The 11,746-nt window shown below is 47.3% G+C and overlaps 1 protein-coding gene and 1 long non-coding RNA gene across 2 annotated transcripts in view; one reads left to right on the top strand and one right to left on the bottom strand.

The window, feature by feature from the left end:
* Nucleotides 1-6,624, bottom strand: part of PIP5K1B (phosphatidylinositol-4-phosphate 5-kinase type 1 beta) — a 257,277-nt gene extending 250,653 nt beyond the window's left edge. The window contains exon 1 of the mRNA XM_081804060.1: nucleotides 6,286-6,624. The gene's annotated coding sequence lies outside the window, so the exon portion shown is untranslated. The remainder of the gene's footprint in view (nucleotides 1-6,285) is intronic.
* A 346-nt stretch (nucleotides 6,625-6,970) lies between these two features.
* Nucleotides 6,971-11,746, top strand: part of LOC115945032 (uncharacterized) — a 65,984-nt gene continuing 61,208 nt past the window's right edge. Inside the window, exon 1 of the long non-coding RNA XR_004079518.2 lies at nucleotides 6,971-7,376. This is a non-coding gene — a long non-coding RNA (uncharacterized LOC115945032). The remainder of the gene's footprint in view (nucleotides 7,377-11,746) is intronic.

The raw sequence follows: 11,746 nt of genomic DNA, 5'->3' as shown, positions 1-11,746 counted from the left end.
CCTACTCTGTACTAAACACTTGAACAACAGTGTGAAAGAACCATGGCTTCTGCCCTCAAGGAGTTTCTAGAGTTAGATGTGAGTTGGGGCAGAGGTGAAAGGAAAACAAGGTCCTGGGAGGACCCATAAGTATAAGCATCCAGTGTGTATAGTAAAGAAACATGTGTAAGTATCCACTGTGGTAAGTAAAGAAAACATACGAAGAAGATTCTCTTTAGGTTAGATGATGAGAGAAGGCCACGGTCCCCAGAGGAGGCGACACTTAAACTGATTAACTTAGAGAAGCTTAAAGTCCATTCCTGTCTGTGTTCCTGAGCCAAACTCACAACACTAAGCCACTCCGAGTGCTTTAAAAATATGTTTATCTGATGCCTATAAATAATAAAAGGAATAACACATTTTATACTCAGATTATTATTTCTGTTACGGAAGAGGTAAAAAAAAAAAAAAAAGATCATTTGTAGGCATGCTGGTTAAAAAAAGGCTGGAGGTCTGGTGAATGAACCCTATTTATGATGAAAGATGAAGGACCACAAGCCAACAATTGAAACTACTGGCATTTCTAAAATGGTCCGAAAAATAATAAAATCATTAGCATAATTATGAAACGTCCCTGAGTTTTGAAGAGTGGTATTTGTTTGAATGCATAAATTGTTCAGTACACATTTATTAAATCCCTACCATTTGCCAGGCATAGTGCTAAGTTCCAAGAATACAAAGATAAACAAAACACGATGCTTAACCTTTCCCACTGACAACTGTTAGCGAAACACCTAGGATATGCTTACTACTACATTGCTGTTGTTTTGTTTCCTTTCTTAATCAAAAATTGTTATGCCCAAAGATCCAGAGTCATGATGGTGGGCATGGTTGAAAAAGGAAAGAAAGTATGTATTAAATGTTGAAAACCGGGGCGCCTGGGTGGCTCAGTCGTTAAGCGTCTGCCTTCGGCTCAGGTCATGGTCCCAGGGTCCTGGGATCGAGCCCCGCATCGGGCTCCCTGATCAGCGGGGAGTCTGCTTCTCCCTCTCCCACTCCCCCTGCTTGTGCTCCCTCTCTCACTGTGTCTGTCTCTGTCAAATAAATGAAAAGAATCTTAAAAAAATACTAAATAAAGGTTGAAAAGCCACTACCCAACACGGTGAATCTACTGGATTCCTTGTGCCAGTCTATCAAGCAAAGAAATAGATTTTTATGGCTAGCTAGAACGATATCTGCCTCCCAAACCCCTTGCTCGGCATTCCTGGATGCAGAGGCTTCAGTATTCCCTTTTTCTTACAAAATAAATTTTTTTTTTAAAAGATTTTATTTATTTATTTGAGAGAGAGAGAATGAGAGACAGAGAGCACGAGAGGGAAGAGGGCAGAGGGAGAAGCAGACCCCCTGCTGAGCAGGGAGCCCGATGTGGGACTCGATCCCGGGACTCCAGGATCATGACCTGAGCCGAAGGCAGTCACTTAACCAACTGAGCCACCCAGGCGCCCACAAAATAAATTCTTTATCATCCTGTCTTTTGTCCCATAACTTTAGTTCCAATTCAAGGTAATCATACTCTCTAGGCCCCCCGGTGCTTGGAAGTCCAACCCTTGCCCGAAGAACCTCCACTTGAAAAACACACAGGCCCAGTTTTAGTGGGAGCAATATTGTCCACTCAATGCCTTACAGTTCATCACCACATTACAAGTGACTTTCTAAAACCCTGAGAGAAAACAAGTGCCAAGAACTCACCCACAAGTGTCAAGAACTCACTCCCCAAAACCTGCTGCACCCCTGTTGTTTATTCAGTCCCATTAACAACACAGAAGACTTTCTACAAGAGGAACACATCCTTCAGGGAGCTGCCCATTCAAGTATGGGTTTTGACTTAAAAATAATGCCCAGGAGCTGCCTGCTGAGCAAACATGGAACCATGTTCCAATTATTATCCGTATTTGAAATCCACATTCCCTAGGAGTAACCCCATTGGAGTAGGGTTCCTGAATTTTCCTCTGTCACCACCTCCTCTATCCATCTCTGGTACAACTAGACAGAAGTAGATACAACTAAGAAGGCAATACCCAAAATCCAGCCTGTTTTCTCCGGCCTCATCTTTCACACCGAAAGGAACCTGGCTGAATTAAAGACTTCATCAATGGCAGTCAACTGTTTGCTACCTAGTATTTCAAAAATTTCATCAGATTAAGTTTAGAGGTTGTTTTATTTTTAAAGAAAAAATATATTTTTCAAAGATCTTATTTATTTATTTGAGAGAGAGCATGCAAGAGAGCATGAGTGGGGGGGGGAGGTTCAGAGGGAGAGGGAGAAGCAGGCTCCCCGCTGAGCAGGGAACCCCATGTGGGGCTCCATCCCAGGACCCTGGGATCATGACCTGAGCCTGACCTGAGCAGAATGCAGATGCTTAACCGACTGAGCCACCCAGGCGCCCCTTAAAGAAAAATATTAAAACAGAAGGTTAGGTTTCCTCCCTCTCTGACTCGCCTGGCATTTAGCATGGCCATATAAAAGTCCACAAATGAACAGGTGAGCTTCATAATGTAGTGTTCTAATTGGGCAGCTTCTTAAAGAAAAGGACTCTCCAACTCCAGTTAATAGATTTGATACAAAGAACACGTTTCTGCAACAAATACATTCAGGACTTGAATTTTACAGTGTAGCTGATGAAGGTTCTAGCCATAGTAAAAAAAAAAAAAAATGTATTCTTTCCCCCAGGATATCAAATGTTCTGACTCACCATTTAACTGAAGTACAAGCAAAATGCAAATGCAATGTATACGTTTTTGACTTTACCAGCTGTATGGCAGTTCCACCTTTGACTTCTGGCTTTATTTACCAGGGAGAGAAGCTTGGAAAACTACCATACATTTGTATTTCTATTCAAATAGTTCCCTTTCCCCAAGCACTGGTTGGAACAAAGTATTAATTCTAAATCTGGTGATGTAAGTAAGTCAAGAGAATCATAGGGAGTAAATGAAAACAGACATACATTTTCTCTTTAATGGTATCTGCTTGGATGAGAACATTTAGAAATATAAATACTAAATCATTTAAAATTATGCCACTTCACTAATAAGTACTAGTAAGCAGAAGTTTTCTGTTAACCTCTATGATTTCTAAAACTCAAAATGCACCTTCACCATAGAACTCCCAGCAAAACCTTAAATATAAACCTTCTTAAGAATTCCACATTAGCCCTGCTCCTCCTGCTAAACTTCTGTGTGACCCTGAGCAAGTCAATTCACCTCTCTATGCCTCAGCTGTCTTATCCATAAAGCACGCAAGTCTCTGAACTATTTAACATATAATTTCTTTATCACAAAGACATACCTCAATCCCAATGGCTGGATCTGTTAATAATATTTAAGAACCATTCCACTTCTTTGTCATCCTTCTTCTGAAAATAAAAACACAACTTTTGTGTATATGGGGAGGAGGGCCGGAAAGAGGACCCTTCAAGGGGAACAGAAACTAGGTCGGTTTTGTTAATTAGGTTTCCTCTCTGAAACCACCAGCCAGTATTAGCAGCTGCTTGAAATTTACTCAAAGGAAAAAAAAAAGTGGTTGGTTTCTCCACCTCAAGACTAACTCTTTCATAAAAGGGCACAAGTCAATTTCTAGGAATGTGTCTTTCGGCCAGCTACACAATACTAACAACTAAGGGAGGGGAAGGCAAGCAAAGGAGCATGACAGAGATGACATGAGTCTATTGTCTACATGGAGAAAGAAAAGCTCTTCTTTATATGCGGTGTTTGGGAAGGAGAGCAGTAACAGATACCAGTACCTGCCAGCTTCAAGAGGCACACCTCGTGTAGGTAAATTACCTGACGGGTCAGCAGATGTTGGGAATTTACACGATGCGATGCTTTGTTTTTTACAGCATGTGTTTTCCTTATGAGTGATTTCATTCACCCCCTTCACTCAATGGCGATAGATTGAGTACTTACTATACACAAACTCCCAAGTCTAAAAATAAAGGTATGAGTTGACTGGGATATTCAAGTGAATCTTGACATGCAGCCCATCGGGATATTTCCAAGTCAAATAATAACACTAAACAATATAGATGCTAAGCTAAAGTGCCCTGGAAATGTTTTCCCTTCACTAAATGGGACAGGGTCAAGGGGAAGGGGGAGTAAATGACAGGTGCAATAAATTATTAGCTAAACAGAACGCTGAAACTAGAAAAAGATAATTCATTATCTCTTGAGGCTCAGAGGTGATATGATTTGGCCCCGGGGTCATACAGCCAAATAGAGTGCCAGAACTAGAACTCGGGTCACCAGCAGGCATGCATAACAGTCCCTAGGGTATTGCAGTATCCATCACGTCTCCTCCTCACCATCAGAAGCGGGACAATGGCATCATCTGCGAAGCCACGGACTGGGCATCAAGAGCTCTGGGTTCTAGTCTTGTAACCTTCACTAGCTTAGACAGGATACCACTGAAAACTCCCATCCCTGTCTAAACCTCGGTTTCCTCATCTGTCAAATGTGAACAGTGATTCACAGTGAGACAGCGCAGACCACAATAAATGCAGAAGCAGTCTGGTCGTTGTGAAACCGTACGCAAGTACAGAACCAGCACTGGGCAGTGATGGGGGGGTCGGGTGGGAGTATATCAGAGAACGTGCCTGTGACTCTAAGTCCAGGCGCTTATGACCTTGGTAAGTCCCTCCATCTGTGAGCCTCACGTTCCTCCTCTGAGTATGTGGTTAATAATCTTTGCCCTGCCTCCCTCGGAAATGGCCAGAACTTACTGAGAGCACTGAAAAGCATTCACAAATAACAAGGCACTGATTCAAGTGCAAAGTATTATTATGAGATACTCTAGTATGAGACCCTCTAGTCTCCTTAATTTGGACAGAAATGTAATGTGGTTTGATCATTCAGTTCTGAACAGTTTTCTTTCTCAACTAAGATGTCATTATTCGTGAGTCTCAGATTTCACAGCTTTCTCCTGGGTGCTCCGAATCTCAGCTCCCATTCCTGTACCAAGAATGCACAGAGACCATGCATGATGCTTACTCAACGTGCCACTGGCATGGACTTGGCTGAGAAAGATTTCTTTCCCAGGGCCTCCTCTCAGCTGGAAATGCTCTGACTAAAGCTTCCATGAGCACTATTTTACTTCATCACACATTAGAGGAGTAATGAAACCAACCCTTGGGCTTTTCCCCAACAACTGCAGAACACTTCAGCCTTTCCACAGAAGACAGAAGTCTGAGTGGATGCTTGTCACCAGAGGGGCAAGAGAGGTTCCCGAAATCCATGCTCAGGAGTGCAGATGGGGAGACCGATTTTTTTTCTCCTTGCAGGAGACTAACACACTGTGAGGCCCAACCAGTCTCTCAAGGGTCACTGGCCTTAGAGCGAGGGCCCCTGGGAGGCTGAAAAGGTCCTGCAAAATTGGGGGGTGGCGCTTGGGGTCTGCAACACTCTGCCTTCAGAAAGCATCAGAGTAACTAGCATTTTCTTGTTAAGAGCCCTGATTTCAGTAGATCCGATGAAAGAATTCATCAGCCTATCCAAACAACTTCTCTGGAACAGGTTTCTACCCAACCACGCCGGGCACCAGAGGCAAGTGGGGGATAAGAAATACAACAGGCTCATCTGCATAGATGAGAGATAAGCAGACGTTTGTTGTCTTCTGTTTTGGCGACTCTTGGCTCCGGCCTGACGAATCAACCCTGGCATTCTCCCTCTCCTGGCCCCCACACTCCCACCCCCCGCCCCAGCTGTTGGAGCGTCACGTTGACGGGGCTGGGGGAGAGAACCGAGGGAAACGTACAAGTCAGCCGCTGCATTTAGGCTGGAACCGTACCGCATCTGTGCAATCCGGCTTCGGCGCCAGAAATGACCAGAACACCGACTCGCAAGCCCCTCTTGAGATCCCAGGGGCGACTGACAAGTTCGCCTCTGTTTATCGCCCGCGGAGGGTGGTGGGAGAGCTCTCCGGCTGCTGCCAAACTCAGCTGGTTCCCCTGAAATGGGGAGGGAGCTCCCGCTTCAGCGAACCCACAGAGGTCCCCGAGGGTCACTGCGGCCAAGGGGGGGGGATCGGGGTGGTGAGCGAGCGGCTGAGTGCTCGCGGGGAGCGCGCCGCCGTGGCCCCAGCGGAATGAAGGTCCCACTTCGGTGGCCACACGCAACCCTCCACCGTACCCCCAGCACAAGGCGGACAAAGTGCGAGCGTAGAGACCTCCAGGGTTCCTCAGGACGCGGAGCCCCCGAACCCCAGCCCTGGAGGAGGGTCTAGGGAGGAGGGGCCGGGGACGCGCAGGAAACTTACCTCACCCGGGCAGCATTCGGGCGCCTCTGCTGTCGAGACCAGTTGCGCCACAGTCTGCAAGTTATCTGGATGTAGTTGCTTCCCCCCGCCCGGCGCCGGGAGATCTGTGCCGGCGAGGGGCGGGAGGCGCCGGGGGGCCGGAGGGTCGGCGGGGCGGGGGCGGGGGCGGGGCGCGGCGCGCGGAGCCGGCAGGTGCCGGGCCGGAGCCGCGGGGCCAAACTCGCCCGGGACGCGCCTCGGCGGGGGCGCGCGGCTGTGAGTGTGCAGTGCGCGCGCGCCGCGGCGAGTGTGTGTGTCCCCGCTTTCCCCTTCCTTCCCCGCCAGTCCTCCGGCCAGACGGAGCAGCGAGCGGCAGCCGAAAAGCCCCGGCAGCCGAAAAGCCCCAGCAGCCGCAGCGCTCCGCTGCCCGGCGCGGCCTCCGCGCAGCGCGTCGGGGGAGAGCGGGGGCCGGGGGCGGAGGAGCAGCGGCGCCCCTGGGCTCGGGCTCGGGCTCGGGCGCGGGTCCCGGCGCCGTGCGCGCCTGAGTCGGAGCGAGGCGCAGAGAGAGCAGTCTGCGCGCCGGCCGCCGCGGCTCGGGGAGGCTGCAGGCCCCGCCCGCCGGCCGCCCAGGCTCTTCCCCTTTTCTCTCCACCCCCTTGCTTCCATCCCCGCTCGCCCTGCAGGGAAGCCAGACCGGTTTGCAGCTGCAGCGGCGGCGGCGGCGGGAGCCTCCGCCGCAGTCGGACCGGGCGCCGGAGTCGGGGCATGGGGACGCGGGGCATGGGGACGCGGAGAGCCGGGCTGGGTCGGGCCACGAGGTTCGGCCGGTTTCTCCTAGACGCCAGGGTTAGCCGAGGGCGTCCCGGTGGTTCTGAAGTCTTGCAGCCCCGCTAAAGAGAGCCGTGGTTGGGATAGGACATCATCCTCCCTTCCTCAGGCCACTGAACTCTGCAGCGCCTGGTCGCCTGCCCACTGGACTCTGCTGGCCGCGAAGCCCGCATTTAAGCACAGGTGCCCCCTCCACTAGGAAGGGACAGCTAGCATTCCGAGGCGACGGCGTGCCCCCTTCTGATGACAGCAGGAGTTCCCAGGAAGTCAGACCTACCCAACAGGTAGGGGTAGGTTGGCGAAGGGGTCACGGGAGAGAGGAGGCCCGAGGGACGTCAAGAGGTCCAGAGCGCATGGGCTGTGATGGGAGAGGGGACTAAGTCTTGATGGCGCTGAATGGGCGCGGGGACACTTGCAATCTCCTGTGATGGCGGGGGAGAGGAGAGGGTAGGGGGTAGACCTAAGGACTCTTGGGGAAATGTTGTCTTGCAAGCTATCGCCAAATTTACTTAAAAGGAACTGAAAAGGTACCTACCGGATCTCTCCCAGATGAATGGAAGCAAGTGGTATTTCTCACCTTCATCATTTCCTTCCTTGTCCTTGTCTTTTTTTTTTTTAATAAAAAAAAAAACAACCAAACACACTGATGTAAAACGTGGGATACATTGTGCTGGAGGAAGAACAGCACTTCATGGTCCTTATCCTCAGATATCCCTGGCCTGGTGAGTCACAATGAGTTTCTGATTGAAAGGATACTCCCTAAGTTCTCAGCAAATGAACACCTCTTTCTGGTTTTGAAATCTTTGTGTACCTCCCACCCTCCACCTTGGGTAAGTTTGTTATGGTTTAATTAACAGCTCCGATCAGAGTGCAATAATCCCTTGGTAACGCAAATATCTGTTATTTCTTGGACTGTTTTTCCAACCTACTTCTTCTAGATGTGTCTGGCCATTACTGTGAGTTTTCAGGCATCACATGTTAGGACCCTGTGACTTCGTTCTGGTTTTATCTTGGCATTCTAGACTCTCCAAAGCTCAGAACAGGAACACACATCTAGTTCAGCTTGTTCCCTTTACCGAAGAGAAAACTGAGATCCAAAGACATTAAGTGGCCCAAGAGCCAGAACACAGCTCCCAATTCCTGAACAATAAATAAAAGAAACACGGGATTAACAAAGTTCAATTTGGGGTCGATAGAGGGGGTGGCGGAGAAAGAAAAGATCCAAGAACCCTTCATCTGCCTTGAGTGAATCACTGCGTAGGGGGCAGCACCACACCGCTGTAAATAGCAGGCGGGCTGGGATCTGGGAATGATGATCCCAGTCTCCCCCTCTCTGCTCCTCACCCCTCTGGCCGATCTGAAACCCAGTGAGTGGAAAACAAATCTGCTTCCCAGAGTGGTAAGTGTAAATGCAAAGCCAGTTTTCAGTATCTCCTGGGAATGCAGGGGAGGCGAAAACAGGTAAAACCAACTTAAATCACAGTGGATTGGGGGGTCACGCACATTACATACAGAAGCATGCACACGTGTGTACGCACAGCCCTCCTTTCCCATTAAGAGACTGACTGACTCCCTTCTGTAAAGCATGGGGCCAACAGCCTTAGGTTTCCAGAGACAAATCACAAAGCAGACTGCCCACTGGCTTTTTAGAGAGCTAACTCGTATTAAACAGGATTCTCAGGAACTCTACCAAGAGCCTTAAGATGCTCATTACTGTGAATTAATTCCTGGAACAAGGGACCACATAGTTATCATACCACAAGACCTGTTCTTTCTTCCCGGTTCTCTCTCTACATATACATCAACAGGAATTTGGGAAAGTCATCCTCTAATGGAAATAAAACAAGATCAATATTACTAGCAATAGTGACTTGGCCAGAAAGTCTGGAAACATTTAAAAATTAGAAAGTGCAGCTCTTATATATCAGTGATGAATCACTGAATTCTACTCCTGAAATCAATATTGCACTGTAGGTTAACTAAAATTTAAATTAAAATGAAAAATAAATAGAAATTAGAAAGTGCCCATCTAATCGTTTTACTTAATTTCAAATGTGACTTCTCTGATTCTAGATTTTAGTCCATTTTCTTAAAAATGCTATTTACGCTCCCCTATGAGAAAGACGTGTAGATTCCTTATAGTAGATTTGATAGCATTAATGGCCCCAATTAATGACCTCCCTTTATCCAAGTCCTTTGTCTCTAATTTTGTCATCCCCTCCCACCCTAGGCTCACCTCTATGATTACCTTTGGCCATTAGAATGTCAGTAGACTTGATGTAAATGAAGGCTTGAAAAACGTTTGTGCACCATACCTATTAGAATTTCCAAAATCCAGAACGCTGACAATACCAAATACTGGTGAGGATGTGGAGCAACAAGAACTCTCATTCATTGCTGGTGGGAATGCAAAACAGTAGAGCTATTTTGAAAGACAATTGACAGTTTCTTACAAAAGGAAACATGACTCTCTCCATATGATCGGGCAGTGATGTTCCTTGATATTTGCCAAAAAGAGCTGAAGACTTAATTCCATACAAAAACCTGTACACAGAGTTTTTAGCAGCTTTATTCATAATTTGGACAAAACTTGGAAGTAACCAACGTGTTCTTTAGTAGGTGAACAGATAAATGAACTGGGATGTCCAGACCCTGGAATGTTATTCAATGGGAAAAAGAAATGAGCTATCAGGCTATGAGAAGATCTAGAGGAAACTTAAATACATATTGCTGAGTGAGAGAAGCCAGTCTGTAAAGGTTACATATTGTTTGATTCCAATTATACAGCATTCTGGGAAAGGCAAACCTATGGAGACAGTAGAAAGATCAGTGGTCGCCAGGGGTTGGGGGTGGGGAGGTTTGAATGGGTAGAGCACCGAGGATTTCTAAGGCAGTGAAACTACTCTGTGTGATACTTCAATGGTAGATAGCTATCATTATACATCTGTCCCAAACCATAAAACATACAGCACCAATTCCTAATGTCAACTGTGGTGTTTGGCTGATAATGATGTGTCAAAGTAGATTCACCAGTTGTAACAAGGGTACCACTCTGGTGGAGGATGTTGATAAGTGGGGGAGGCTATGCCTGTGGGGGGGGGCAGGGAAGATACGGGAAATCTCCGTACCTTCCCTTCAATTCTTTTGTGAATCTAAAACTATTCTGAAGAAATTTAACTTTTTTTAAAAGTTTGTGCATTTTTGCTTTTTGTTCTTGGAATTCTGCCAAGGAGGACAAGCCCACTAAAGGATGAAAGCCTGGGGGGCTCAGTCAGTTAGGCGTCTGACTCAATGATTTCCACTCATGTCGTGATTTCTGGGTTGTGAGATGGAGCCCCGAGTTGGGTTCCACGCTCAGAAGGGAGTCTGCTTGAGATTCTCTCTCCTTCTGCCCCTCCTCCCATTCTCTCTCTCTCTCTCATATTAATAAATAAATCTTTAAAAAAAAAAAAAGGAGGAAAGACCTTGTGCTACAGAGATAAGTCACCGCAGCTGAGGCCATTCTTGACCAGCAAGCCCTCAGGAGACTGCAAAGGCACAAGCAAGTCCAAATGAGATTGGCCAGGCTTGGTCCACATCCACAGAACCACCCCCGCCCCCAACTCAGAGATTTGTGAGAAATAATGCACGGTGGCTGTTTTAAGCCATTGCTTCAGTCCTCCATTGCCTAATAACAAACCACCCCAAAACTAATCACCACCAACAACTACCATTTTCTCTTGCCATGATTTCTCTATGCCATGGGCATAGGCTAGTGTCACTCCCTTGGCTGCAGTCAGCTAGCTGCTGGCTGCTGGGCTGGACAGGAAGGTCCGAGAAGGCTTCCCTCACACATCGGGCACTTCTAGCTGCCTCCACATGTGGTCCTTTCAGCCGGTGGGGGCTCAGACTTCTTACACAGTGGCTGGCTTCCCAGACGGAGGACTGAGCTTGGAAGTTCTAGAATGCTACTTCTTTTTTTTTTATTAACATATAAGGTATTATTTGTTTCAGGGATACAGGTCTGTGATTCATCAGTCTTACACAATTCACAGAGCTCACCATAGCACATACCCTCCCCAATGTCCATCCCTCAGCCACCCCATCCCTCCCACCCCCCTCCACTCCAGCAACCCTGTTTGTTTCCTGAGATTAAGAGTCTCTTATGGTTTGTCTCCCTCTCTGGTTTCGTCTTGTTTCATTTTTCCCTCCCTTCCCCTATGATACTCTGTCTTGTTTCTCAAATTCCTCATATCAGTGAGATCATATGATACTTGTCTTTCTCTGATTGACTGATTTTGCTTAGCATAATACCCTCTAGTTCCATCCATGTTGTTGCAAATGGCAAGGTTTCATTTTTGATGGCTGCATAATATTCCATTCTCTCTCTCTCTTTCTCTCTCTCTCATCTTCTTTATCCATTCTTTATCTATTCATCTGTTGATGGACATCTAGGCTCTTTCCATAGTTTGGCTATTATGGACATTGCTGCTATAAACATCAGGGTGCACATGCCCCTTTGGATCACTACATTTGTATCTTTGGGGTAAATACCCAGTAGTGCAATTGCTGGGTCATAGGGTAGCTCTATTTTCAACTTTCTGAGGAACCTCCATGCTGTTTTCCAGAGTGGCCGCACCAGCTTGCATTCCCACCAACAGTGTAGGAGGGTTCC

This window comes from Leptonychotes weddellii, chromosome 14 (genome assembly GCF_054177405.1).
Source record: "Leptonychotes weddellii isolate Sample4059 chromosome 14, ASM5417740v2, whole genome shotgun sequence".
NCBI lineage: Eukaryota > Metazoa > Chordata > Mammalia > Carnivora > Phocidae > Leptonychotes > Leptonychotes weddellii.
This window is presented reverse-complemented; position numbering and strand designations above follow the sequence as displayed.